This window comes from Aquila chrysaetos, chromosome 1, assembly GCF_900496995.4.
Source record: "Aquila chrysaetos chrysaetos chromosome 1, bAquChr1.4, whole genome shotgun sequence".
Classification (NCBI taxonomy): Eukaryota; Metazoa; Chordata; class Aves; order Accipitriformes; family Accipitridae; genus Aquila; species Aquila chrysaetos.
The window spans coordinates 3,628,872-3,655,869 of record NC_044004.1 but is presented as its reverse complement, the minus strand read 5'-3'; the positions used below and the strand labels follow the sequence as shown (position 1 = coordinate 3,655,869).

Below are 26,998 nucleotides of genomic sequence, written 5' to 3'. Positions count from 1 at the left end.
AGCAGTAGATGACGCTAGGGCGAGGATCTTCAGACACATAAGAGGAAACTACAAAGGCAAAATATTGTTTTCAGTATACACAGAGATAAGGCGAGCTATTAAGAATAATTCCCAGCTAAGCAGATCCTTGAGTGTAAGAGGTAAAGTAAATTGTCACTTAAGATCTCTTTGTATTTTTATTTTCTATTTCTGCTTCTTAGAAGAGGGCAGAAGTTTATTTTTGGGGGTGGTGGGGTTAAACATATATATAATTATTTTTTTTTTTATGGTTTTGGGGATCACTCTTGTCAGAAAACTTGGTAATATGCAACATAAAAGGAACACTGCACCACTGTATTCTTCTTTTAGGAGTCTACATTTCTTCCACATGTGAGGGAATTTATTTTAGTAACTCTTTTGGACCCAACTATTAGTCAGTTGCTTTGGAAATTCTTTCACTTGCCTACTTCTTAAGTTGTGGTGGATTTCTCCAGGGCTTGCAATAAATCCATAAATGATAGCAATTTGACACTGGGATGCATTGTTAAAACAGCACGAAAGCCAGGGCAGTTACACAACCAACAGCTTTCATTCCACAGGCATCATACGGCATAAATAATGGCCATTTTATTCTTAGCAATATGAAGCCAGATTGCAGATGCTTTACTTGCAATTTTGAATGCTTACTCCCATGGGCCAAGGCATTTAGAAAATCTGGCACTTTCATGCTGGTATGATATTTCTACCAGGCTCCTCAGGAAATCTGACATCATGTTTTGTGACATATCTTGCAGATAACATTTTCTTTTCAATTGCTCACCCAAATGTTCGCTGCCTGTTACACACAATACAATTTAATACTGCAAGCTGCTTCTATACCCTGCTGTTAAGATGTAATTTGTTCTTTGTGTTTCTTCTGTAAAGGGCTGGTGACGTTCATTTCTAATGCTCAAATTAGAGAAGAAACTCAGAAGTGAGGTTTACAAATAGATTAGAAATTTGATAAACATCAAAGAATTAGAAGAAGCCACCTTTTAAAACCAAAGATCAAAAGAAATTCTAGAATGTATATGGGCTTGAATAACCATTCTTGCATTCATAGTGAATGCTCCTGAAATGATAAACAAGGGAAATATCTAACTTCAGAGGAGTCTCAATTACAGAAAAAAAAAAGTTTTACAATAACTGTGTAAAAAATTTTAATTAAGTGACAAATATTGCCTAATGTAATCACCATGACAAGAATGGAAAGAAATGAAGATACAGCCACTTCAATTTAGAAAAACACACAAAACAAAACTATTTTCATCATTTGAAAGCAAATGAATGAATCAAATTTCAAGAGAAATGGAGATTAAAAAAAATTAATTATATCTTGCGAGATTACTATGAGTCAAGAGGAACAGTTCATTTAGCTGAAACCAAAGAAGCCTTAATATAATTTTCATATTTGAAATTGTTCTGCTACTTTTTGTTTTAGCCACAGCAAAAGGATCTTTCTGGGAATTCTCTGCACTTTGATCACTAGACATGAAATGAGAATGCAAATGCATGAAACAAAGATTTGCTCATCAGGTGACAAAACTATGTCATTTGATCCCATGTCATTATGTCCCTTGGGCTTGCAAAATATACTAAGAGAAGCTGAGCACAATTCATTAATGTATAATGTATTACTCATCCAGGTTTTTGCTGACATTATAAAAGAAGCTATAGAAGACCATTTGAAGTCTGTGAAGTTTTAAGGAATAATTGAAGCTGTGCTTCCCCGTTTTGTAGTCATCCCCTTTCTTTACATAGAGGCTTGCAAGGAAACGAAGCTCCAGCTCCAAATTTACAGGTGGGAATTGTAAGCCGTGGTGCCATTCAATATCCTTCTGCTCAGACACTTGCGGGTGGGTGGGCATGTTACGTGTGTTTTTTAAGACAGAGAAGAATGGGCAATGAACTACCGCAGCATACAAATAGCAAACCCCTTGTCTGGTGCGTGTTGCACATATCTTACTATGGCGTAACACTAAGTGAAGCCCGGTGGACAGATAACAATGCTTCTGCCAGGTTACAAAAATATGTGACTGTTATGGGAGAAAGCTCAAACCCAAATGTGAATTTTTCTGTAGATAAACCTGCTAAGCCCGTGCCTTTTCCCCAAGGTGGTGGGAGGAAAAGAAAGCTTTACTCTTTACTCACATTTTTGTGTGTGGGGGAAAGTCTATGTCAGAACAAAGCCAGATGCTGAACCCACCATCCTCCCCTCCTATTCTAGATGATACAGAGTATTTATTTCCTTCCACATTTACTTTTTTTGCTTCAGAGAAAAAAAAAACCCCTAGTGATCACAAAAAAAGTCCTGAATGCTATTGAAAGAGGAGGAAAGGGTCAGGGCACGGTGATCACACTGTCACTTATTTTGCCAGCATCCCAGTGTTCACAGAAATTGCCCATCACGTGGCTTGGCACACAGGAGATGCCAGAAGCAGGGCTGGCTTTGATGAAAATAGGCTGTGTCACAGTGACCGTCCTCTCTCTTCAGCCATTCCCAAGCAACTGGAGCTGTGATCGAGACCTCCGGGCTCATGATTTCACACGACCTAGTGCAGGGCTGTGCAAAGAAACATATTTTGGTCCAGCGCTGACACATACCCAAGGCAATTAACCTTGCATGGACATGGGGCTGTACCACAGGAACGCCTTTGCACTGCAGGGTCCTGTCCAGCCTCTCAGGTCAGCAGTCAGAGGGAGTTGTGTATTTTTCCCTTCAATTGAATTAAGCAGTAAAATTTATCATCAAGGCAGGGACCTCAATTTGGCTTGAAGCAGGAATGTGCTCCCAGGTCTCTCATAACCCCGATAACATTAAGTACTTACTAGGCCAAATTAAGACGGAGATTTGCCGTGCAAATCAGCTTCAGATGTTTCTCCTAGGTAGCAGGAGATTCCAGCACACGTCCCTTTGCCAACTAATATTTAATTAGTTCTAGCTAGAAGAGGAAAGACCAAGAGATCCCCATTTCACCATAACGTAGAGTTCGCGGGCTCAGGCACAGACCCAACAGGTAGGAGGCATCAACACAAGTTTGCACCCTTTTTTTTTCAGCTACAGGAGTTAAAAATGAACCTAGCTTTGCACCAGCTTTTAGATTTGAAGTGCTGCCTCTGCAACAAAATCTGGCAAGATGACAGTCTGGGAAATTTTACTGACTTTTTAATACAACCCCTTTGTAGCAGTTTGACGCCTGCCGCCTTCTCCCCTGGTACTGTGTAGGAAGCTCAGGCACTTAACTCAGATTTGTTGAATCTATCAGATAACTGGAGGCCTAACGGGCTGTGCTGAATTTAATTTTTCTTTGTGGATCTTGCAGAAAATACTTGTCCTCAGAGGCTTTTCCCTTGGGAGACCTCAGGAGTTCTTGTTACCAGTGCTTGCAGCAAAGAGAAGTCTTCAAGTTTCCTTGAACAAAGAAATAATGGTAAGACGCTTCATTTCTGCCACTTATTTCCTGAGACCCCATCACCTACTAACCTGGGTGTCCTGCTGAATACGTTGCAATAGGTCTTGGGGTCACAGCCTGAGACCCACTGCACAGAGACATGGAAAAAGCATCCTGCTTCTGAGATTTTGTATTCCCAGTAAGAGAGAGACAAAGATGGTGCTGTTATGACATAGAAGTATACTATACACACACAGGAGCCGTACGTAGCAACACTAGAAAAAAAGAAGGGGTGATACCCACTGGTCTCTGCAGATTTTTTCTAGCAAAAATATGTGTATGCCCAGAATATTGATCTGAGTATATACAACAGAGGATGAAGGCATCAGAAGAACTAAGCACATGATGTGGGTTTTTTAAGATATAAGTACAGAACAATCGTTTTTCCAAGATACTGGATGTCCAGCAATCTGGATGAATCACCTCCTTTCTCCATAACAGGGCAACATGTGACACACAGAAGCAACAACCTGCAGTTGGAAATAGGTAAGTTGGGAGACAAGAGGAGTGGAAGGTGGGAAGTGCAAACTTTCCTGTAGCAGCACAAAAGAGGTTTGCAAAACCACTTCAGCGCTTTGGTGATGAAAGCCTCTAGTGTTCATAGCTGTTTCTACAGCTCCTTTAAGAAGATGGTTTGCTAAACAAGCCAATGGACAGAACCTGTTGAAAAGTCCCAGTTGAACAGACAATAAGTTAAACTAGTAAGATTAATGCTTAATTTCTCTTCTTGCCTAAACACCATGGTATAACTCAATATTGAAAGTATGCATGTACACAGAGACTCTGAACTTCCGTTCCTTTATTCGGTTTGGGATGGTAAGGATACAGAGAGAAAATTTAAAAGAAACAGCTGGAAATTTCTTTTTTTTTTTAAGTTGTTTGGAACACATTTTCACAGCTGGTAGCAGGAACTTGTGATTTTTGTAACTATTACAAATGACTCACAAGCACAGGAAAAGGACAACATTTAGAAGTGAGATTGCAACCTGGCCAGCAGAACATGTGATGAAACTTCATAAAAAAAGTGATTAGCTGGTCACTTTATCAGTAAATAAAATAAATTGTTTTCCCACAAAACAGTCCTGGTCAAGTTATATGACCGGTGTGTTCAATTACCTTCCAGAGTAAATATAAGCTATTTTACAAGACTCTTTCCCAGAAATAAAAGAAAAAGGAAGCTACAACTGAATAGAAAATAGCACCCTAGCTATTTCAGCCTAACTCTGAGTCTCCTAAGCTCCTTTATAGTGCTTTTCAGTGCCCATTTCACTGAAATTCTAATCTTTCACACTGTTAAATATAAATGGACATCTGATAATGAGATCAACATGGAAATTGCAGATACTCAGAACTTGTCTATGATTCATCAACTTGAGAATGGCAAGGATGTTTTCTGCCCCATTTGCAAAAAAATATCTTTTCCAGAATCCAAATGAACCGAGGTGACTCACAGTGACCAAGGGTTTCATACCCTTCCTAGCAGACATGACTTTGAGTTTAGAAAGTCTCATCAGAGATGAAATATTGGCCATTTCTCTGATGTCTCTAAGAGAAGAAATATGGTGCAAAGGCATTTTGTGAGCTGCAAAGTGCATTTTGGATCAGAAGATAGGTTTGGGGATTCTAGAAAAAGTCCTATGGTTGGATAGGACTACAACTTTGGGCCAGCACTTTGCAGATGTGAAAATCAGCATTTCAAGTAACTCCCAGGAAAAACGAATGGTGAGCGATCATCCAGCTGTTTTCTCTGACCACAGCGGTACCCTTCATTAGAAGTTGTTTACTTTCTCACTGTCCTTGCTTGACCGCATCCAGGTACTTTATAAAGTAGCATTTGCCTCTTGGGAAGTATTATTCAGTTTTTGGATTCTTTCCTGATCCTAATGTTTGGGTTTGTCATTGAATCCATGTCTGTACCACAGGAAAGGTACCTGAAGGAGGGACTTCTATGAAACACTGATGGTAGCCTGAAGTGTCTAAATATGTTGGTATCCCTTCTGTAAACACAAAAAGACAACACAGAGACAGAATCTCTTTTCTAAGCTACTTGTTTAAAAAAAGAAAAAGGACTAGTACTTTAAGTTTAATACCTCAATAGAAGATTTTTGTTGTTTCTCACCACTAAGTCCTTTAGATCAAGAAAAATAAAAGTAATCTTTACTATCTGGATCATATCTTAATCTTAGTCCCCCAAAAGTCACACCTGTGAGGCAAATCAATGAGAAAAGCTTTTCTGATAGATTAAATTTTTTAGAATGTGCTGGAGAGTTTGCAAGGATGGAATTTCCCAATGAATTTTGAATTTATGGGTCAATTCTCACTGGAGAGAGAAAAAAAAAATATTGAGGGAAGGGAAGGATTGAACTTGCAAATTATATCTCCACATTTCATATAACCAAGCATTTGTCAAGGACATGGTTTTGACTGGGTTCCTCTGAGATTCCCTGAGACATATCCAGGTCTGGATTTTAAAAATAATAAACATATAAGACCACAAGACTGAAGGAACTGTTTGTGCCAGAATCCAGCTCTTGGCCATCATCAGCAAATGTCAATTTCTTTGTGTAGACACACAAGAAGTTGCTCAGAAATATTAAATTTTCACAGTCTTAGAAATGGGCAAAGATTCTGGAAACTGATTTGTTTTAATTTATTTGGCTCATCCCTAGCGGGAGCAATGCAATATTGACAGCGTATCCTCCCCCTGCTCATGAACACAACTGGTGTTATGTTTGAGCCAAAAGAGAAAATATGAACAGACTCTGCTATTGCAGCATTTTGGCAAAAATTAAAAGTCATCAAATGACTATGGGAGAAAGTATTGCGATAGAGATATTAGGAAGTTTCACAAGCAGTGCAGCCTGAGCCTGCGTGAATTTGGGCTGGGTTGACTTTCCTCTGTGTCCAAGCTGCAAGAAGACATTTTAGGCTGGTAGCACTCTGAGCTGAAAAGTTTGCCTCAGGATAGAGGTTTCCCTTTCTTCCCAAGCGATTTTACTCTGAGAATGGCAATGGTGTGAGTATCAAAGCTTGGTGAGTAAATCTCATTGGAGCGCTTTTTCCTTAGCTGATATCTAAGTAATCTTGTCCCATTTAGGCTGAACATAGAGAGCAATGCTTACTATGTCCCAAGGAGAGGGAACAACTGCAGAATCCTTGACTCATATTTAGTAGAAACCAATGTATTGGATGGAAATGTCTTTGTGAAAACTAGCTGGATGCAGATGCCTAGATTAAGAATAATTTCCTTAAAAGCAAGCCCAGTCCAGCACAACTTGTCAGATCTAAGGACCTCTACGAGGTCCACCGCAGAGTAAGAACTTTCCATCTTGTTAGCTAATGGCCTGGCCATGGGGTAGTTTTAGGCACATGGGAAGGTCTGATTGCCCCATCCCACTCTTAAAATTGTCCAGTTCAGGGTACCATGTAGACGATCCTCACTACTCAGCACTGGTGAGACCTCACCTCTGTCTGGTTCTGGGATCCCGAGCACAAGCGCAGCAAGAACGTACTGGAGCAAATCCAGTGAAGGGCCCTGAAGATGATTTTGGGCTTGGAGCATCTGTCACATGAGGATATGCTGAGGCAGCTAGGGTTGTTCAGCCTCAAGAAGGGAAGGCTTGGGAGCAGATCTTATCAACATATATAAGTACTTGATGGGGGGAGTCTAACTTTCCTCAGTGGTGCCCATTGAACAGACAAGAAGCAATGGGCACAAATTGAAATACAAGAAATTCCATTTAAATACATGAAAACACTTTCCTACTGTGAGGGCGATCGAACACTGGAACAGGTTTGCCCCGAGAGGTTGTGGAGTCTCCATCCATGGAGATATTCAGATCCCAACTGGACATGGCTCTGGGCAATCTGCCCTAGCTGATGCTGCTTTGAGCAAGAGGGTTGGGCAAGACAATCTCTGGGGTTCCCTACCAACCTCAACACTGTTGTCATTCTGTGATTTTGTGTCCCACTAATGGTGTATGTATTGAATGCTCAATTTAAGCTTTTAGGCCAGAAGGGTCAAAGCACCAGAGATCAAAAATGGAGGAAGGGGCAAGCACTGGCAGATAACTGGCCCAAGGGGTGGGAAGCAGGGGAGCCCTTTCATCTCTTAGGACTTATGATGAACACATTAAAACATGAAATGTGACTTTTAGCACAAGATGCCATCTACAGGCGCATGCAACACAGTCCTAAACTGTGCCTATGAGTGGAATATAGCAAAAGCAGAAACCTGGATGCGATTCAGTTGGTAGCACAGAAAAGCAAAAAGTAAAATCTAATCTCCTTACCCCTCATAGAGCTTTTAATGAAATTTTCCATACCAAGCATAGTACTTGCTTAGATCAGTCCAATGGCCCGTAATGTGCACAATAATAATAGAAACCAGATAGAAACACATCATATTCCAACTTTTTGTAAAGTGGTCCAGCTCCATTGAAATCAGCGAGGATGTAGCTAAAGCATTATCACAGTTGTCCTTGTAGCAAGCAGGGAGCATATGGAATAGCAGGGTATGAATGAGAAAGGAGTAGGAGAGTTTGGGAGCTGACTTTTAACATGTAGACACTAGCAATGAAGCTGCAAGATTTTAATCAACTACACTGTTTTACATGTGCCATGCACACCATTTGCTTATTTTGGGAACAGCTTATTACTTTGTCTGGTCTACTGTAAATGTTAATGCATGTAAATGCTAATCAAGATACTTGCTCTGGTTTCCCACCTCACCTAATTGGACTGCTTAAGAGCTTGTTTGGAAGTTTGCATTCAGAATCACAAATGGGATTGGATCACATCTCCCTTGTCTCAGCATGGTGGCAGCTGTGCTGCAGAGAAAGAGCAGAAACTAACAGTAGCAAGGCCAATATCTCAGTGAAGCCAAATCCCTTTTTTATGCAAATAAATGTCCTGCAGACTTATTTGGAAATGGTCACACACCTCACTCCAGAGTGTCTAGCAAAAGTAAGGAACTCTTATTATTTTACAACAAACAATAGAGGATTTACAGTGACCGCAGGATTTAGGTGAATGTGGGACATGGACATGTTTGTTGAAATGTAGCATATTAAAAATACTGTGATGAGACTTAGGGAGGGAGGGAGTATGAGCTTCTTCCTCCTACTATGAATTTGGCCTGGCTGATATTAAAATCTGAGCAGAAGCCCCATTAACTACCATTTGGTTCTCAGTGCAATATTTGGACTTAATGAAAGCAATACTCCTGAATCACAAGAGAACAAAAATAAAATTTATCATGTAGCTAAATGTCTCTCAGTTTTAGTGTGCAACCACTTCTGCCAGTTCTGCAGATTTATTCTTTTTTTTTTTTTCCATTGGCTAAAGTCCGTATCCCCAGAAACTTTACTTGGATGATGAATTTAATGTTTTCTGAAAAGAAAAGCAAAATGACAAGGTCCATTCTAGAAAAGCAGATGCTTCTTTCAACTTTAAGTTTTTTTCAAGCTTTTCAGTGCACTGATGTGATCAGAAGGAAATACCCATGAAAACTACTCAGATATTTGGCCACTCCCTAGCAACTTTTACCTAACAATCCCAACACTTAATATAAGGTATGATATATATAATATTTAATTTATAAAAATTGTCTACAAATATTGCTGGTCAGAAATTCTTTGAGATAAATATCTTAATCAAAGGTGAGACATTTGCATCGCACCTATGGTGAAAAAATGCCAGTTTCCTAGCTCAGAACAGCCTGAGTTTCTGACAGCTTTTGTGGGGGTCTAATTGGGAGATCCCTTTCCAGGACCGACGGCCTGAAGACAGACCCTGCTATATGGAAGAGAGCTGGTATCTCCACCTTCCCTGAGGCAGAGGCAGGAGCCTTGTCTCCAGGCCCTCGGCACATTCACCACTTCCAAGCCTCCGTTGCCCAGGCTTGGTTGGTTAGACTTGGTAAGAGCTGGAAACAAGACACTTGTAACTACATGGATTTGGAGTTCTCATTTAATTTTGTTAAACAACCTTCTCTGGTTTTTTCTTCCTTTCACAGACAATTTGAAAACATCCATTTTTCAATTTCTAAACAGAAACTCTACACGATAAGAATGGATTGTGCTTTCCTATTTGACAGAAGTGGAAACAGGAGCTCGGATGTATTAAGAAATACAGCCTGGAAAGCGCTTAAGTGCTGCTAGAATACATGGGACTTAGGAGCAGAAATATCACTTCAGATTTGGCCCTCGTATATGACAATGACATCTTCACTGTTTTTGCCAAAATAATTACCTAGCTACCAAGAAGGAAATCTGATATCTTATGTATGTTAATGTTACCCACTGAGGTTCTCTGTAAAACTGTCCAAGCCAAAATGTTTTCGGCTGTTTGTAATTTTATTACTGATGGAGCCCAGGAATGAGAAAGTACCAGGAGTCCCAGATATGGAGTTTACCCATTTTTCCTTCTAACTCTCCATCTTACTAACATACACTCTCTTTCTTGATTCATAACTCAGTGCTACAACACACTGCTGGTGTTTTACAATTTTCTTTACATCCTGGACTAGCGGCAGGAAAGAAGCCTCAAGAGGAGGACAGCAGCCTCTCCTCACTTCAACTCTTCACAAAGAGGAAGAATGAATAGTTCTCCTAGTGGGAAATGAAGCTCAGGAAGCTCTCCAAAGAGTCGATTTGAACTATTCATGTGTTATGCAGAGGTTCCTATCATGCCAAGGCAACTCGGTATTGAATGAAGAAGACTAGGAGTGAATTAATTTGGGGGAAAAAAAATAATGTTTCCATTGCATCTACTAGATTCAAAGAGAAGGGCGTGAACCAGAGAGAGAGAAAAGAAAAAAGGTACTGAAAGAGAGTTGTTTTGCAAGAAAATGAAGGTATAATAACCCCAAATGATAATTGCCATAGTCCTGTTGGGTAGTTGTATTTTACAAGTTTAAGCTCAGAGACTGCACAGTAAAATACCATCTGGCTTTCTTATAAATCAACTCCCCTGTTTATTACAAACACAACCTGACTTGGGAACCAGCAACGACAATGATGAAAGAATTACCTCTGCTCCTCTGAGAAGCTTGGCAGCTTTCCCATTGCTAATGCTACCTCTTCGCATCTTCTAACAGTTCATCCCTTTTTGCTGCAATCTTCATTGTGGGTGCTGAATACTCAGTGTCTGTAATATCTTTGCAAGCCTGACATTGAGTAATAGCTTTCTAAAAATGCCTTGAAGGCCATTTTAAATGTGGCAAAATGGTCTGTAACAAAATAGGTAAATGCAAAAACCTCATGGGATTTATATAAAAAGCCCCTGAAGAAGGGAAGGAAACTAATTGCTGTCTATGTTCAGCTATTGTGTTAAAATACCTTTTGCTTCAACACTTTTCATGGATACAATATTAATACACTTTTTCCTGGGGAGATGTAGCTTTTCTCACAAGAATATCTATCACCTAGAGGATAAGACATTATTCAGGTCAAGAAACACTCCAGAAAAGAGTGTCAGTGTCAGGTACTTTATTATTTTCCCAGATATTGCAGAGCCTCATGGGAGATCCTTCCATGTGTCAATCATCTTTACAGACCCAGATTCTGATTGAGAGGTGTAATCAAATCTCTGGGAAAGGTCGTAAACAGCAAAAAAGATCAAAGAAAAAAATATTTAATGGTTGCAAATACTTCTATCTACATAAACCTAACTATAATTTGTATGTGTTAGATTATATGTGGAATTTTATCCCACACTTATAAGTGCTTAGGGTTGATAGTGATTTACACAAGATGAAGGAATACTCTCTTAAATAACTGTTTTCTCAGTAACCAGCTTCCTGGGACTGTAAAGAAACAACTAAGAAAGAATGCTTTGAGGATTAAAAAACTATTGTATAGACAATTGCCAAAGATTTTATCTTTAGATAACTATCTTTTTCTGTCTTCACTGGAACAGAAGAAAAGTTGATTTGCTTCAATGAGACATCTGTTCTGTTTTGTTGTGACCATTACACACAATCTCTGCATGCTGTCCAAATGCTTTGTCAAGGTTAAGCAGGGATAAGGATGCCATCGAAGTTCTTACCATAGGTACAGAATAGTATATTACCAACATGTTATGGCAATGGAGCTGAGCATGTAATGATGAAATAGTGACTTGGGCACACCTTTGTAAGCAAATATATCCATGATCCTGATATATACTATAAGCCACACATTGTAGAAGTTGGAATGACATTAGCGGTGAAAACTATGGTGACACTCAGGTGACCATAGCAGAAAAAGCTTTCGTACGTGGAAAATAGAGTAAGCAACAGTGAACATTAAGAGAATCATCCAACACTATATCCTCTATTAGCATGATCTTCGAAGCTGCCTGCATGGGAACTGCTCAGTTACGTCCCACCTCTCCGGGGCTCCTATGACTCTTGCTGGTCTTGGTCACCCACCAGCCACCGTGCAGTGCACATCAGACATGAAGTCCCAGCTGTCAGGAGTACCATCACTGCCCACAGCTCACGCGTATGGGCCAACCATGAATTATCGCTGTATTCTTGACACGGGGAATGAAAGAAGACGTGAGTATGGACCACTCTTACTACCACAGTGAGGAGTGCCTTAGAGATGCTTTTAACAAAGAAAACAAGTACAGAAAGAAAACCTGGCAATCAACCTGGCACTTTCACTCAAGTGAAACCATCATTTCAATCAGCCACATACTTACTCTCTTTTTTCCAAAGTAGAGACCGTGGTGTAGCTTGAGATGTCCAGATTTTATTTCATAAATGTTCTACTTTATGTTTCATTTGGCTTACCTTTATTATTTTTACAGTCTACCAAATGCATCGCAGGGTTACAACAACCATTTTCAATGTCTTCTGTTTATCCTTCAGGCAGTTCCCTCCTGCCTGTTACTAAACTGCTTTGAGTAATGTGGTTATTCAAAAAATAAATACATCTCTGTGAAATGCATCTAAATGTGATCCTCTCTGAAACGCTATTTAAATTCTATACTACATCCTTGGCTCAGAGGTTTGGGGATATTTTTTTAATCCCTTTCTCTTTCAGTCACAGACGAACTTTCCAGGAATAAAACTTTCAAGAGTCTTATGCATGACACGATGAAACTCTGCAACAGAAATGCCAGAAACTTTTATCCACTTGCTGGAGTCAGATTATTTCAAGAAATATATTCTGCTCAAAGTACCACCATGTTCCTCTGCTGTGTGTGTTTCTGAAGTAGTCATGGCTTTCATCACTTTACATTTAAGGAGTCTTATGCTATTTCTCTGTATGCTGTACAAGCAGTGAGGACCTGTCAGCCTGAATTACTTTCATTCTCAGAGTCATTATCAGGAAGGACTAGAAGAAAGTCTTGTTAAGAAATAACATCCTCTGCTTTTCCATGTAGCCACCTTTATTATATGTTAAAGGAATAAATTCTTTGAAGACATCTGCTTTGAGGGACATTCTGAAATTAGTAAAAAAAGGCAGAGAAAGCAGAAGATCTTCATAGTTTCCCAGCTGAATCCACTAAATTTCATGACTGAAAGCTCTGATTTCAACCAAAAACATTAAAAAATAAAATAAAATAGAGGTATAGCTCATTCAATGGAAAAGTAGCTGTCCCAAGGAAAAGAAGATTTCAGTTAGCTGACTGCCCCGTTTTAATTCTCTTCCTACAGCCACTCATTTTACTGTGACCGCAGCTGCCGTACACAACAAACCCAACAGCCTTCTCTGCAACCACTTTTAGTAAGTTAGGCTTCTACGGTCCCCTATTTCTAACAGTTTGTTGTGTTGGCAGGGCTGCAATGCCCAGGACCTTGCACTCCCCCTCCAGTGCTGGAATAGTCCAGCAAGTGGGCATCACAAGGAGATGGTTCTGGGCCAGAAGAAAGGGTCTGCAGCTCAGCACTGTCCTACAAATACAGTGATGATCTTGGTTTGGGTAGAAAGAGGGTGACATGGAGCAATAAGAGGATCGAAAGCTGTGCTGGAGAAGTGAATGGTGTTCTAGGTTGCCTAACTCAGCAGCACCTCTATTTTACAATTCCGCTTACGTGGCAACTAAATTTTACAGTGGAGGTTTAGTGAATTCATTTCCAATATCTTTTTTTAAAAAATAATTAAGCTGCGTTGGAGAAAGCATGCAGAGGTATCCGGAGACGTTTCCCGGAGCTATAGCATAGATGTGCAGCTGCTGAGGAAGTCAATTTTACCTGCTAGAGGAGGGAAACTGCTGATAGAAAAGATTGTGTACACTGGCAGTTTGCATTTCTTTAGCAAACTTCACTTTCTGGCAACAGTTGCACAGGAAATCTTTTCCATTGTGGGATACTATCTGACAGAAAATTGTAGTTACTGATGGAGAAAATGGTATGTGTCCAACCAGGAAGGATTTATTCATCTGCTGCCCACTGCTAATAAATATCTGATTATAATGGAGAAGGTAAAAAAAATATTCCTAAATTTTCATGTAAACATTCCTCTACACAAGATTTTCTTGGGACTCCTCCTCAACTTTTTTTTTTTTTTTTTTTTCCCCAAATGTAGAGACACTTCTTTTAGAAGTTACTAATTGCCAAAATAGAAATAAAAAAGAAAATCTGACTATCAGAGACAAACTTAATCTGTAAACCAATTGCAAACAACTCTTAATAACCTTTAATAACCCTGACAAGAAATGGAAAAGAAAAAAAAAAAAAAGTAATAGAGAAAAGCCATGAGGTTAATAAGAAAGTCAACATGAAAATTCACATTGAAATGCTGTTGTAGTGTTTAGAGAAGAGTGAGCTGTGAATATATATTGCTTTTGGCCCACAGACTTAGACTAATCACAAAACTAGAATGATCCCAGATAATCCAGCACAGATTTTTAATTGAGCTCTGTGCATTACTGGGACAGGGCTCTGGGAATTTAGTCATTTCTGTATGATTAATAAACACCCAGTTAATGGCCAGAAGGGACCAACAGATCAATCAGTCTGACATCTTGCAAAACAAAGCTCATGAGATTTCACCCACTTGTCCTGCACTGCTTCCAGAAACACATCTTGTCTTGATCTGTGGATCGCCAAAGATGGAATATCTGTTGCCTCCTTTGGGAGCCCCTTTCACTGTTAAAAATGTATGTCCTGCTGGCAATTTGAATACCTCTGGGTTTATTTTTCCAGCTGTCGTTTCTCACTAATATTTTCCTTCCTGAGTTAAAGGACTTTTTTGTATTTGGGGTTTTCTCCCCATTAAGCTAAGCAATACCGATAATCAAGTTTTCTTTCTCAGATTCTTTTTGATGAGAGAGTCTATCAGTGAATGGCACTTCTCACAGCCCTCAAAAACTTTTTGCAGCTCATTTTTTTATTTCTCTGGAATTGTCCCAGGAGACTCTTCACGAGGTGGAGACCAGCCTGGTACTGCTCCATATCTCTGTATTAGGTAGATGTTGACAAATTTCAGCTTCTTATTTGAAGGGTTTCTTTATTATCCCAAGACACAAAGATGATCTTTTCCCATACTCAGAGTCACAATGAGTGCTACATCGCACATTTTACAATCTCTTATCGTTCTGCTTTCATGTGGCTAAATGCTATATGTCTGACACTCAAAAGCTTAATAAAATTAGATAAACTACTGCATTATTTCAACTCAATTAGTAATTTAAAGATGTAATGGGACACATTTACTCATTTGCTTTGCATTTGTGACGTATCAGGTAATTATTTTAAAGAAAGTCAGTTCTGATTTAGACCTCTGCCTTCCACCTTGGCTGTTCAACTTGAATTTACTGATCAAATCGTCTTCCTCAAGGATATGTGGCTGTTTGTTTAACAGAGGTTGTATTTGCTGATTTAGAGTTGACTTCTGACACTGGAATCACAGTTCTCACTGTAAGAGGCAAACTGTAGCTCACAGTCACGCTGATGGTAGACTGAATCGTGTTACTTTTTGTGCATACTCACACCAGAGTTTAAATAATCCATGGCTATGAGTGTGATTGATAGCCTAAACGTAGATGTCCCACAGAGCTTCTTTCTTGGCCTGTTCTGATCTTCCAGAAATGGTTTCAATTGCCATTAAAAAAAGCATTGTTCTCGCTATTGCTTTGTCATGGTCCGGTTAACAATTATGGGTAACATTTTACACAAATGCATTCTGTCTGCCTCTATTTTGTGAAAATTAGGCAATCGGAATCTGATTTTTTCCCCTCTGCAATTTTCTCACAGGGTTCATCAAATCCCATTGTGTCCTCACTGAAGAGGACACTTCTCTTTTAAGCACTGTGAGTGCATGCCAAAAAAAAGTGACAGTCAGGGGAGGATCAGAAAGAGCAATACCCATAGGCTTGGTAACTCTCTGTAGGGAGAAAAATAATGAACAGGAGAAGTTTCATAATATCAGAGAGACAGTTTATCTATAGAAAACCATTTTGGAGACTTAAAGCCAAGGTGAAGTTCTTGAAATGGGCAGCTGGTTATCTCATCCCAGCTCACTTTTTTCTTAAAGTGTTTTTCCTCCCAGCCAAAATCTAAGATGGTTGCCTTACCTTCCTTAATGTCAACAGGAAGAAGGAAGCAATTCCAAGGTAAGTCGTGTTAAGACAGGTATCTAGGACAGGTGGTTTACTTTTAGAAATGCATATCTCGCTCCAGTAATTAGAAAGGGAGTCAGGGTAGCTAGGCTAGACTTACATGCCAAGTTTTTAGGTGCACAAGTTAAGGAAGAGACATTTGATCTTCTGCATCCCGTGTTATTTCAGGTCTATTTTTGGATATATGCTGGCACATTAGGACTGGACTTGGCTCATTGAATCTCAGTGCCCATAAGACCCCCAAGAGCTTGCTGCACATTGTGACTATCTCCAGTGTTCTGGCAGGCCCTGTGTGGGGTCACTGCTTTATAGGCAGTTTGTAATTGCAGAAAATTGTTGGGAGAAAGAGGGTTGGCCAAACCTGCGGGTCACATTCTTGTCTAGTCGTTCCACAGACTGTGCTCAGTGAAGACTGAGTACAATCATGACATGAAGTCTTTCACCTGCAGTTGGTTAGTTTGGCAGTTGGGCATCCTGTCTGGAAGATTTAGAGAAGAGATTCATGCCCTTTTTTTCATATTACCACCCAGTGAATCCATTCTACATAAATGGCCTATAGGAGTGGCAAACCATCTCATTTCTTATAAACTGGCTGATATTTCAGGTGCTTAACTACCTAATCACAGACTTACTAAGGGGGTCCTAGCCTTCACTAAGTTTACTACATCCCAAACTGATTGCCCTTACAGGTTAGATCTTAGTGTCTCAAATGAGGCACTTATGATCTCAAATAACAACTTTAAAGCAAACTGAATGTTGAGGAGGGATTACAATCAACAGACCATCTATAAAATAAAATGGAGGTTGCAATCTGTCAGGAAGACAAACCTCAAAATGTTATTTCATGCATGTCTGATGGTGATATCATGTCCAAGTGTTCAACTGATCTAAGGGATTTTCCCTTGGCTCTCTATGGTTAGCAGAGACACACAGACATCTCTACTTGATGATTCATCTTTTCCTAAAATAGCGAGAATAAGTAATTTTCTGGGGCACATCTCTTTCACTAGTTATAAAAAGAACCTTGATAAACAGGTTACAGCATGCAGATGACTCTTAGCTGACTACTATTGTGAGATGAACCCTACCTAATATTTGACTGCAAACAATAAGAATAGAGGAGTGACCATACTAGGTGAGACCAAAGGTAGTCTGTCTCCAATAATACCTAAAAGCATCTTTCTGTGGAATAGTACCTAACCAACCAAAAGTGGTATTTCTCCCAAGCAATATTCCTCCCAGACTCCAGACTTCTCAAGCTAGACATGGCTTCTGTCTGCAGAATTCATTTAAGGTTAATAAAAATGTAAAAATATATGATAAACTTTAATGGATTTCTACTTCATGAACATGTCAAGACTTCCCTTGATTCCTTGTAAACTTTTTGTATCCTTGTTCCACATCTTAACTGCATGTTCTTCTGTTTCTTTTTTGAAATTGCTTCATTGGAGATGCTCATTCCCTATCCATCCACCTCACTCCACTCGTTACTTTATTGATCACACTCCTCCTTACGTTTCCTTACAGTTAGAAAAGTCCTACCTTATTCAACTGTCCCTTATATGAGAGTTTCTTTTATTCTGCACAATTGCCACCAATTCAAGACAATATGAAGTCTGTTGTCTCCTTTTTATTCCATATCATTCTCTCATGGGCAACCCAGCACCCCACAGGTGACTCTTAGTTGACTCCCTCAAACCATTAATTCCTGATGCCGGAAGAAACATGGAACAGTCTCGTGAATCAGAGCAGGTAGGTGACACAGAAGTACACATGGAAGATTTTTACGGTTACTTGAGCTTTTCTGAGCAGTCAAATGCTACTACAGACATTTCTAATAAAGTCTCTACAGTGTTACATGAGCTGTCGTGCGATGTACCTATCTATAGAATTACCGTATACATTTTTGGAAATAATTTTTATGAACAGTGATGAAGTAAAACAGATATTTGTGAAATTATGCTGTTGTAAATTAAATGTTGATATAGATGTGATGATTTTCTGTTTGTTTGTTTTGAAAAAGCAAAATTCCAGAAGTTTCTCATTAGAATTTTACCATAGAGAAAGTGTGAATTTATGATACACACACATTAGCCAGAAAGGAAATGTTACTATTTGCATCAGAAAAAACCCAACTATTTATATAGCATTTGCAAGTTGCATTTTATTACTTTTCCCTAATAAAATCACTCCTATTATATGGTAATAATGAAGGAAGATCTATCATTTTTTCCGTTTTCAAACTGTGATTGGTTCAAAATGGATTTTGTTATTGAGAGTTTTTATGGCAAGAATTCCAAAAGTCATTGTGCACACCTAAATTCATTACACCCTGAAGTCAGTGGCAGCACCTGCTAGTTCCAGTGAGAACATGATGTGCTCAATGCAAAACAGTTTAGATTCTGAGCTTTACATATTTTCTTCTTTCACATCTCTATACCTTATTTGTCCTCTTGCTTCCTCACCTTTTTCACCCTAAAACCACTCAAAAGCACCCATGACTCAAAGAATTACTTGCACTAAGCCACATTCATGCACATGACACTGTATCATGTGTCTGTATTAGACTAAATTAAGGCTTTTGGCATCAAGCCCCTGCCCACAAGAATTCCCTGTATCTGCATCTTGTTACAGGCTGCACCCCATCCAAATGCCATGCTCAGCCCACAATTTCACAATCCCTTTCATTAAGCACAGTGGAAAATTGTTATTTTGTAGAACTTTGCTATAAATCTGGAGAAAATTTTGCCTTTGGAGGCTTACTGATCATTGAAACTTAGAGGATTGCTCACTCACATGAGTAAAAGAAATTGTTTACCCAGAACTGTCCTGTTGAAACCATCATATTTTTTGCACATTGTTGGATTTTACCATAAAAATAACTTTTTTTTTTTTTAATGAGAGAAGCATTTTATAAAGCAACTGAAAGACTTGGCACCAAAGAGAATGGTGATTTAAAACAAAATGGAAATCCCATTAGATACTACTTCATGGTTATTTAAAGATTTACAGGTTCATTTAACACCTACATAGATGAAATTGTCCTGCATGGCTTAAATCCCTGGTGGGGCAAAGATGACCCAGCTGGCTTTTATATTTTATGTGTTCAAAGGGTCTTTGTTAAGTATCTCGTAAGAAACTACCTGATTAATGAGGTCAAACCAATACATTCATTAGTCAAAAGCAGTCTTGTTGTCAAAGCATTATTTGGGAAAAGGTCTGATTCTGTCATAATATGAGCATGCTATTTAGAACAGACTTGTTATAGTTAGGTGTCCTACAAGTGTAGATTTTTATTCACATTACACATTACTTGGGCCACGGTTGGCTTTTGCTGCAAACCTCAATGCTGGGCTTCGAGATTCAAATGGGTCTTCAAAGGCAGGCTTGTTCCAAAGGCAGCTTTTGGACTAGAAATGAGCTGTGAAGGACAAGATTGAAACATCACTGGAAGACCACCTCATGTAATAGGTGTCCTGTGGCACAGAGTTCCAAAGGAGCCTGAACAGGATGGTCAGACTCTTCAAGTCACCCAGCGTTGTGCAAACAGGATTCAGTAGAGGAGACTGGGGAAATGGAACCAAGAAGGATGCCAGGCCACTTCCACCACCTCCCTCATCTACTCTCTCACAAACACAGCTTTCCTCAACCTACTTTTTCAAACATTTTTTGCATGCAACTGTTTTTTAAAAAATCTATACAAAAAAGGTTATCTTTAAGCACTACCATGACCGGCTAATGAGTTCACAAAACCCTGCAAGAGGGAATAGTTGTAGCCATCACTTTTTTAGATTGTAAGGAAATTGTAAATATCAAACAATGTTTGTGATTTGTGTGGGTTTTCTCCCTCTTCTGATTATCATTTAAGTCTTTGCTGAAGGGTGACATGCGCGTTATTATTACAGGAGGAATAGAAATCTATTGCTTGCCTTGGCAAAATGAAAAAGGAGTGTCCTTTACTTACTGGATGCTTTTAAAATTCCCATGAGTCAACAGAATAAAATTTAATTAAAAATTCTGCCTTGAGAATATGGTTTGCTTGTCTGCACATGAGGAACTGAAGCGATAGCTTTCTGTTAAATATGGGACACTGCTGCAGTCAGTAAATATCTGTCAATGAACATCTGATTGGGGAACGAGTCATATTTTCTACAACAAATAATAAAATAAAAGTGGGGATGGATGTAAAATGGAGAATAAACAGAGCTTTCTCTCTGTAAAAGCTCTGTGCTTTTACATGAGGAGGATGGAGAGATGCTTTCACTCAAAGGAGAAGAGACAAGGCTATTCATTATTCAGGAGAAGGAGGATGTTTAGTACCAGGGTACTTTATGGGCAAATCTAATCTGATTCTTAGTTTAAAAAATTTCATTAAATCATCCTTGGGGTAACCAGAACAACAAAGCAGTTTAGCTGGAATTTAGGATGGTCACAGAAAGAATAAAGCACTGAAATAGATTAGCTGAGACAGCAGGAGCATCTTCAGCCTCAGAGGTTTCCAAGGGCGGACGCTGTCTGACAGGACAGGTTTACACAAAGCTGAGTCTGTCCTGAAGCTGGAGGATGGACAAGTTGACCTTCCAAGGCCCTATTGCTTCTAGTTTAATGTTTCTCGTATTTAATAAAGGAATGGATTCATTTAAATACACTAATGAGAGGGTTTGAGCTGGGAGCTGAGAATCACAGGTCTGCCAGGCGTGCTGCAAGGCTGCTTTCTTTTCCCGCACAGCATTTTGGGGTGAAAGGATTTAATTGGGCCATTAAACAAGAAACTCTTTGCATGTGTCATGCACTAGTTTGATGGTAAACATCATCTTTAAAGTTTGCAGAAACATGCACCAAGATTAAGGGTCAAGTGGAGGCACATCTTCCTCCTCTATAATAAGGGTTATGGGGCAACACGAGGGAAAGGTAGATGAACCAAAAAGACAGCTTGGTCACTGCATGTGAGAATAACTAACCTAGTCACCTCCCAGCATTTGATTTTCTCCTTGAAGAAGAAAATTTTTATTAATTCCGATATAATGTAATGCTACTTTCAGGATCACATTTAAAAACCCCAGAGAGCTAGTTTCATCTGCAGCACACATTCATTGTGTCAGCGTCAATCTCTTTTCCAATTATTACCCTCTAAATCCTTTCACAAACAAAATCAGTGCATGCAACTGGCTGTGAGACTTTTTGGTAACAATGAACAGAATGAGGTCTCGATGAAAAGGTCAGTCCAAATCCATACATGACATCTTTCTCTCTCTGTTCTGAAGCTGCTGTAAAGGGATTCAAAGTAAGACAAACTTGAGCGTGGAGTCTGACCCATTCTTTGGGTGATATGGGATGACAGGTAAAGAAAGGGGAAGAAATTAAAACCTTAGCTATTTTTATGGTAGCTTAGTAAAAATTTATTTGCAAACAGAAAAGCTGAATATTCTTTCTTTTTCTTTTTCTTTTTTTTTTTTTTTTAAGGATGAACCTCAGCAGATTAACAGAAATACTTTTTAGATCTTTTTAATTCTACCTAGTTATAGGACTGTTTTTCTTGTAGTCATACTGCTGGTATCCAGACACATTTCCAGGGAACCTGAGAGTTTTTAGTAGGATATATGGAAAGAAAAAAAGCAAAGATTAAATAGATTAAAAATTCCTGAGAAACAAAGATCACTTTCTCTGAGAAAACATCATAGACAATTTTATTTTAAATGCAACAAATATCTTCTCCCAGGGAAGAACTGTTGTTGCTTTCAGGACTCTCTTGTGTCTTCCTTATTATAACTCAGAGTTTTTTGCCTGAAAGACAAGGCAAAGATAATAGACTACATATGACCCTGCTTCGCCAGCATAAGTCAGTAAAAATTATGGGGATGATCTATGTTGTTTTCAAGAACAGGATGTCTATACAAGAGTTATTATACTCTTTGCTACTTTGTGCAGGGAAGATAATTCAGGCAGGAAGGCGAGCAATGGCTTTCAGTCACAGGCACCACAGTTCTCACAGAACCGTGCTCCTAGAAGCCACCACCTGGACTTCATAAACTGCCTGGGTTGAGTATGAAGCCCCAGGGCAGAGAACGGAAATATTAAGTGGTTAAAAAGCAAATAAAGGGATGCCAAATGTACAGAGAAACAGGTGAAACTCTATACCAGGGAAGCAGTGGCACATGGGAGAGGCGAAGTCCGCCTTATTTTTGAGGGAAATGGTGAGCCTCTGGAAAACCATACCTTTGTAAGCCCTCAGGTGCTTTCACCTTTCTTTCTTGAATGTTACGTTCCTTTTAGTACATGAGAATAGTGCCATGTTTCAAAGAAGCTGCTCTGAGTCAGTACATCTTCCTTCGGGTCACAGCTGCCAAAGGAAGAGAATTTTGTAGCCTCCAAAACATTCTGGAGCTGCTCAGAAAACACATCCTATAGACTAGGGAGAAGCATCTTAACAGCATGCCGTGAAAACCAGAAAATCCTTGGATTTGGGCCTGATATGAGAGCAGTGGCAGGGCTCAGTCACCGGAGAGGGTGCATTTCAGAGATGCTGAGGAATTAGGGCAGCTCATCCTGGAAGCGCTAATGCAAGGTAATCATTGAACTCGGTGAAACATAATGAAAGGTAAGGTCTTTTCTGGCTCTGTACTCAGCATTATCTTTCGGTGGGTTTGTTTCTGCAGAGGGTTTAGTGTGTGGATATGTACAGTGCAGCCCCCACCATAATGTAGCCCCCCTCATAATATAGCGCCCATCATTCTTCTCCCTTCACTATGGGTCCATTTGCTTGCAGAGCTCATTTTATTATTAATTGATATCACATGATGTGCTCATCTACACAAAAAAGAAAGACACAGTCACTGCTTAATGGAGCGTACAGTTGAAGATAGACAAAATGATAGGTTGGAAGGCCTGCAGTTGAGGATCCAAGCTCAGTGATATGAATTTTGATTATTCTGGCAATTTTTTTTTTTTTCTTTCAACATCAGCATTGTTTATAGGATTAGGCACTGTTAAAATGCTTCACGGAGACTTCTGAACATAACCAGCTGGATGTTTTTAATGAGTTTTTTCTCCCTTCGCTTTAGCTATCTCTTTTGTATTGAAACCTGAAGAGCTGTGGACCTGAGCAATACTATACCAGCTGTGGCATGGTCTTATACAAGATGAGCAAAAGCAGAATCCAAGGTATTATCTAAGGACAAATGTAAGATCAATGCCTTAAATTTTGTGGAAATTATTGGGTGAAGACCAGACATCTGAACGACTCTTGAAAAGCTAACAAGTTTGGAACATGGTCTTTCTAGCTGGGAAGTAGGAATGAGGTGTATCAATATATATTTATATTGAGATATATCAAGATATATTGGAAAGACCTTTTGCCATCAGATGGCTTTTCAAAAGAGGTGATCACAATAAAAACCCTAACCCCAGCGGGACTGTGAAACCCATTCAAACCAACCCTGGTATTCAAACAACCCTCGTCAATTCAAATCACAAAGCAGCCTTATTGGAGAAGAATTGAAAGCTCTTGATCATAGTTTTTAGAGTGGGGAACTATATCAAAACTTCCACTGACTTTGCTCATGTTTTTCCAGAGTTGTAGTTAAATAGAAGTATTTGATCTCAAAATTTCTATTTGGCACAGTTTACTAACAATAAACAATACTGCTGCAAGGCATGAAATGACTACTGCAAATCCAAAGAAAAGGGACATATAAGGGATAGTTATAGGTATGTGACTGTTTTTACAGGCCTCTTGGGAATATAATATTGAAACAAATCTGTGTTTTTTTCTGATGTTCAAGGAGACCTGCACAGAAATAAAGCAGAGTTAATGATTAAAAAAAATAGTGTAATAGAAAAATAAAATGATTGAGCCCATTGAAAAATGTCGATAAATTTAAGATGAAAAAGGACAGCAATTCAGAAGCATGGTTTGGGGTTTTTATCTAGTTTGACAAGGGGAAGCTGCTGTTTGCAAAACAGCATTACGTTTTCTAGCTCTGTTCATAAACCAGAATTACCTAAGTGGAGATTCAGAAAAGTTAATATAAATGGATTTACACCATGTATTAGTCAAATTTAATAAGATTTCAGCATTGGCATTCTTCTCTAGCTACATTTGTACTGCTTTTCATGAGCTAACCTGATGTGGACCAGAAAACCAGATTTGCATGCTCTATGGACTGCAGTGATTTGAAAGTCCATTCTCAGCCACGTGCAATAAGTTAAAATGCTCTCAGACCTCCAGGTTGCCTAGACACTGTCCAAGGGAACAAAAAACGCAGCTGGGCTGTGAAGCATGATGGGACAGTGTGGTACCCACCCATAAAGGATGAGGTACTATTAAGGGGACATGGTGTGAGACCAGACAATTTGTCTTAGATTAGGCAACATCTCTTACACTAGGTCTCTTACAGAGATCATCCTGGGCAACTTCCTAGGCAGCAGATATGTCAATGGCCATGAATACCTGACTTGGAGTGAAACGGCCAAACCACGTCTCATAAATCGAGATAAAATACAAATAAGCCAAAGGTTGTTGTGGACAGAGCTGTTCCAAATCCTCCTGAAGGTCATACATAGACTGGCCATGCTGAACATAGGATTAAGTCCGTGCTTTGCATTTTGGCATGGTTTTATTTGTTTGCTTTTAAATTATATCACGTTAGCCAGGAACTAGGAGGAGGTGAGGATCTAGCTTGCTTGCTATTCAAGGACAGTGCCTAAAGTCCTGCAGCTCGTCGTTCTCACTGTCTGAAGGATTACCATTGTATCTCTTTCCACAGCAGTCTTGGACACTCACCATGTACTGAAGTGTGGCTACACACACTCTTGTGACCCGATTAACTGTATTTTTCCCCAGAGGTCTATTCTAAAGCTCCTGGCAATGAGGAAAGCACTGCCAGTTCTCGCTATCTGTTTGTTTAATGGGGTGCTGACTCCACTCCCCAGTGATCCTAAAAGGGGCAAAGGGCAGAAGTCACCAGTTTCCCTGCTGAGCTCAGATCTTGAGGCATCTAAAAAGAAAGCTCCAGAGAGCTTATCACATCTCTTACTGAAGATTTATTGATTGCAGAAACGTAAATCCTGTTCAAGAATTCTGACTTGGCTCTTCCAGTTGCAGATATTTGCAAGCTGGGCCGGGGAGGGGGAGAACTGTTGACCTAGCAAAGACTGCAACTATGAGCATCAGGGGAAAGCTATCAGTCAAACTTTCTACAAATATTGTATGGAAAATCTCTTGACCCGCATTTACGTAACAGCTTTAGCTGTGATTATCAGTGAGCTCAGACCATTCTTGCATGAACTGAAGGACAGAATCTCAGGAGTGGCAGCTGCAACAGATGCACATCCTTTATCCCTGGACACAGAGATGGATGTGAACTGCTCACTAAATAACCATTCGCTTCTCTGACGGTCCTTAAATGCTAAAATGTCCACAGGATTCTACTTCCTGCAAGAACAACTTAGGTTACTGGCAGCTCAGGGAAGAAAAAGTAAACAGGTTAAGGTCCATTTTCCCATCTTTAACACCTATTGTTTTTCTTTCCTTGCATTGTAAAGAAAAGTATTAAACTACAGGATCATGTCACTGAAATGTGTTTTCAGTAACACTGGAGAGGGCAGAGCCAGGCAGGGACAAGGTTACTGTGGGATCTTAATTAGCTGCCCGCTTGACCCAGTCTGCGACCCAGAGTAAGTTTGTGTATTTAATTTATTTCACACACGACTTGCTCTTACAATCCTTTTCCCACAGTGCCAACCAGACTATATGGTAACCTTGGGCTCTGCTTCTGATATTAACTGCTGTGCAGCGTGCTAAAGTCAATACAAGAAATACGTGTGCGTGCGCACGTGCACGGCGGGTGGGATGGGGACCATCCTTTGTTTTAGTGAAGCTGCTCATGTTTCTGAGGCAAATTGTGTCTGGTCGATGGATTAACAGGCAGGAACTTGCCGCTTTCTGGGTCTATCCATTTACAAATGAGGCATAACCACCATTCCCTCTGTTACCTTTAATCTATGCCTGCAAAACTAGAGTCAGTACCACATGCAGCTTAAAAGCTGTTGCACTGAGCATCTCCTTTAAATATCTAGGAGTCGTGGGAAGCAACATTTAATAAGGACCTTATTGTACAAGTGGCTTGTGCTGCTGAATGGGGAGAAAAGCAGCTGAGAGTGAATTTGGGGCCACACAGCACCCAGGCAAACAGCAGCGCATGGTGTGGTGCAGGAGTGGGCATTTTCCCTGCTGGGATGGAGAGGGGAGGTGTGTTTCCTCCGATTCTCACAGGAAAACCCACAAGTTTCAAATCTTAATAATACTGCCAAAACTTAGAGACTGATGGGCATTAAAATACCTTTCCTGAACTGCAACGCGTGTGCCTTATGTCAAACCATCATCCAGGAGAGATAACACAGCACCTTGCAAGTCTTCTGCCACTTTTTCCGCTCTGGTTCCCTTCCGAAGAGAAGCATGCGGTGGGCAGGAGCCATGCAGAGCTCTTCTTGATGCACATTCAGGCTTGGACCAGAGTGAGCAATCACGGTGCTCTGCTCAGAGCAGACTAGGACCTTAGTGAGGACAGTGGGGTGCGTGTAAATGCACCCACCGACCGCTTTGCAGGCTCTGATTTAGCAGCAGTTGGTAGGGATGGTTTAGTACCCAGAACCAAACATCCACAATTTGCATGGAGTAAAATACTGCCACCGCACACTCACATATCCGTGCTTCTGACTTGGATTATTTTACGGCTATGCAGCTTCTGGCTCTGAGCATAGCCCCACTGTGCTGAGCTATACAAATACAGAATATAAAAATCACTTTTTTTTCCAATCTAAGTACACGGCAATAAACAATAGGCAGGTTAAGAAGGAGAAAACACTGTAACGGTATTGCTCAGCATGTAAGGGAAGACAAATGGCTTATTTCATATTACAGTAAAGGGCAATATGCACAAATAACAAGTGACATTCTCAGACGGTCTTCCCTC

General features: G+C 39.8%; 1 long non-coding RNA gene across 1 annotated transcript; it reads left to right on the top strand.

Moving 5' to 3' along the window:
• The first annotated feature begins 1,677 nt into the window (after positions 1–1,677).
• Positions 1,678–12,332, top strand: LOC115347491. Its single transcript, XR_003925507.1, has 3 exons — positions 1,678–1,819; positions 3,342–3,449; positions 9,487–12,332. It is a non-coding gene; the product is annotated as an uncharacterized LOC115347491 (long non-coding RNA).
• The last annotated feature ends 14,666 nt before the right edge of the window (positions 12,333–26,998 follow it).